At 35.2% G+C, this 3942-nt stretch overlaps 1 non-coding gene across 1 annotated transcript; it reads left to right on the forward strand.

The window, feature by feature from the left end:
* Positions 1-1389: 1389 nt before the first annotated feature.
* LOC145013743 (U6 spliceosomal RNA) lies at positions 1390-1492 on the forward strand. Its single transcript, XR_013665263.1, has one exon. It is a non-coding gene; the product is annotated as a U6 spliceosomal RNA (small nuclear RNA).
* Positions 1493-3942: the final 2450 nt, after the last annotated feature.

Raw genomic sequence — 3942 nt, forward strand, 5'->3', positions numbered from 1 at the left:
CAGTTGCAACACAAACCAAATATTCATTCATTTTATTAGAGAGGTTTTAAAGAAATTTTCCAAAGAAATAACAACTAAAGTGATACTTTTTTGCAAAACTTTATATATAATAAAGTTATTTCGTAGTCAAACCCTATTAATCTCGTAGTCAAATAAAAAATATATATATATAAAATCGCAGTTGGAACGAGAGGAAATCAAAGATGAATTTAGTTCATTTGCAATTTTAGTCATAGATTGCAGGTATTTATACGGAAAAAAACATGTGAATGTACAAGTCACTAAAGCACAATTGTGCTTTAATGACTTGTACGTTTGTAGATGGCTTGCTAAAATTGCAGATAGGCTTAATGTTACGGCCCAAATTTGTTGTAACCGTGTTGGCCGATAAATGAAGACGTGTCATCTGGTTTGCCTGCTTGATCGCTCAAAGGGGGCGTCCTAGCCCTAAGTAGGTTGTTCTTGTCTACCTGTTGAATTCCTGTGATGGATCTGCCTCTCGGCAAGTCAAGTGATGTTGAGATATGGGTAGAGCCAGGGAGCCTTGGCGCTGGTCAAAGACATGACTTCGAAGGGGACCATTCGGGTTAGACAATAACTGGTCGGGGGCTAACGTCGTCTCCCTGATGAGCCCATGGTAGGGCGAAACCAATTGACACATGTACAAGGAAAGGTCGTTCACCAAGATAAAGATATATACATGGAGGACTCTAGACACCGCACGGACATCGATCCATATGTCGAGTCTCACATCCGTAGATATGCCACTAGCCTCTTGGAATGCTTGTCCCTTATCCGTTAGCAAGTGTCACATGCTCATTCCGAGTCCCATTTGACGACTTACTCGATCCTCATCAACAGGCCAGTCGAGTGTCATACAGGTCAAGCATTTGACCCCGTGACATTAATCTATTTGCGATTTTCAACCAATAAAACAATTTTAAAAATCAAATAGGATGTTTATATAGAAAAATGAGGTGTCTTTTTAGTCAACCCCATAATAGATGGATAAGGACTTAGGAGGGTAATTAGGTTTCTAGTTTGTCTGTATTAGGTTACTAAGGTTTTTTTGTGCGTATTAGAGTAATATAGTTGTTATTACCGTTTAGAAATAATCATTTTTACCGGTTAAACATGAAGAAACCGGTAAAAATGACTATTTCTAAACGGTAATAACAACCATGTTGGTCTAAAAAAAAACCTTAGTCACCTAATACGAATAAACTGGAAACCTAATTACACTCCTAGGTCATTAACCCTAATTTTAAAGACATTTAAAATATATGACCATCAACAGCAAACTAGTTCGTTTAGAACTCGCGTCGTCCCATATCGACCAGAAGAAGAACCTGCTACTCCATTATATGGCGAAGCTCTTCATCTATAGTCGTCCCTTCGGGGACATCCGATAAAATTGGAACAATACAGAGAAGATTATCATGGCCCCTACGCAAGGATGACACACATAAAGCGAGAAATGGTCCAATTTTTTTTTAAACTCTTCGTCGTCTTCTCTGAAACCCTATTTCCCTTTTCAAATGCTAATATAGTTCAGTTGCAGTTCTTATATTTCAGTAGATGAACTACTAAAGTCATGATCAGACAACATGTGGATTCCATGGTCAGATTGGTCTTCTTATTGATGTCTTCAACCATTTGTGGCAAGTAAGGGTGATCTTTCTTTCTATAAAGTCTCCTTTAAGTTTTTTACTTTTCCTGTCATTAAGTTTCATGTTTTATAAACTTCCGTTTATGTGTTGTATATAGTCTGTATGTGTTTGTTTATGTGCTAATTTTTTTATTCATTTTGCAACTTCAGTTTTTTAGTTCATGTTGTGGTTTTTTTGTTTATAAAATAATTGATAGTAGGTATCCTTTGCAACTCCCTATTGATTTTACATTTTCATTTGTTATCAAATGTATACATTGATAGGAGGTATCAAAGTGAGATTGTTTTTGTACATATGGATGTGTTCATGTAAACATTTAAATGACAAAAAAGAAGTTATTGATAAAATGTTGCATATTTATGTAATGAAGATCATCAATCATATGAGTTTTTGGACTTGGAAATTCTGGAAGGGTTGTGTGATAAGTTTAAATAGAAACAACTATTTTCAGTCAAATAAGTCAGTCATATTGATTAGTAAGCATGTTTTCTAAATAATTAGGGTTAATGACTTAAGAGGGTAATTAGGTTTCTATTTTGTCCATATTAGGTTACTAAAGTTTTTTTTTTGTGCGTATTAGACCAATATGGTTGTTATTACCGTTTAGAAATAATCATTTTTACCGGTTAAACATGAAGAAACCGGTAAAAATGATTATTTTTGAACGCTAATAATAATCATATCGATCTAATATGCACAAAAAAAACCTTAATGATCTAATACGGATAAACTGAAAACCTAATTACACTCCTAAGTCATTATCCCCATAATAGATTGGACTATATTTATAATTTTCTCATTAAACTATGATAAAATTATTGCATCTATGATTCAAAGGATTGACTAAAAAAATCATATTCAACCCCTAACGTCGACTGATTTCGACAGAAACTCTATTATCAAATATTTTACGGGTCGTGAGTTTCTAGCCACACATAGAAGCGATAGAATATGAAAATATAGGGGTATATAGGTAATTTAACAAAAGCATCAAGATTTGTGTGTAAATCGAACAGATTCATTGAACCTGGACACCACCATTCTACGTCTATAAAAACAAACACCCCCATCATGGAAAGATGTGCCTCAACGGATTCAGTTAATTAACGCAAAATCTTTCTCTCTTTTAACCAAAACTAATGGCCCCGAGCATGGCGGATCCGTCGGTGAAAGACAACCGACCGCCGAAAATGGCGGCCCAGGAGGAGTTGTTGAGGAGGAGGAACGAGGAATTGGAAAGAGAGCTTAAGAGGAGCCTGGAAAGAGAGGAGAAGATGAAAATGGAGTTGCAGAAGACGTGGGAGAGGCTGCGCGTGGCGGAGGAAGCGGAGGAACATCTTTGTTCGCAGCTAGGAGAGCTTGAAGCCGAGGCCATGGATCAAGCGTGTGCGTACAGAGAGCGCCTGACGACGTTAATGGAACAGCTTTCGGCTGCTCAGAAGCTCATCGAATCGGCTTCCGTTCATATACCATCAATGGATTTGTAAAACGGAAAGGAGGTGAATGTTTTTGACTGGTGATTTTGTAAGAATATAGAGAATGTGACATGTATTAGTTATTGATGTAAATTAATCTGGAAAGGTGGTTAAACAACAAATATTGCATCTGTTTTGATTGTGCAAATTAATGTTTTTGATGAGATTGATTGTGAAGAACTTCCGTTTTTTTCCTCAGTTTTGTTGTTTTACGCAAGGTGGAATGACAAAAGACAAACAATTGGGTTGTTTATTCATTTCATATGCTCGATGCGAAAGATGTTAAAGAATGTAATCATGGCGCAAAGGAGGGATTATAGAATAAACCGAGAATATTCCCATTATCGACATTCAACAGTCCTTTCTTTCCTTGATATTAGATTAGAAAGAATATACAGTTATTCAGTTTTGTCGTTACACATATTTGTAAAAGAAAGAAACTTTTGAAACTTTTATTAAAATAAAGAAGCATCTTTCTTTCTTTTTATTTTTTTACAACAACGAAGACACAAGACAAGGCATACAAGATGAACATGTTTCTATGCAATTGGGATATTAATGTACTTTGCTAATTTACTGTTTCTATCATATTTAATTATTGAATGGAGTGTTTAAAGTTTTATGAGGACAGAGTTCTTCAGGTTTTTTTTTACTGTATCAATATCCGTTTCTTCAGGATGTTATTCACATGAATTTTTTTATATTCTGCAAGAAATAAAGAAATTACTTTAATTGAATTTCTTTTCGCCTTTTTCAGCTAAACACACGATAGTATTTCAAATCCTCAAACTTCCAAA

This window comes from Lactuca saligna, chromosome 8 (genome assembly GCF_052625555.1).
Source record: "Lactuca saligna cultivar CGN05327 chromosome 8, ASM5262555v1, whole genome shotgun sequence".
Classification (NCBI taxonomy): Eukaryota; Viridiplantae; Streptophyta; class Magnoliopsida; order Asterales; family Asteraceae; genus Lactuca; species Lactuca saligna.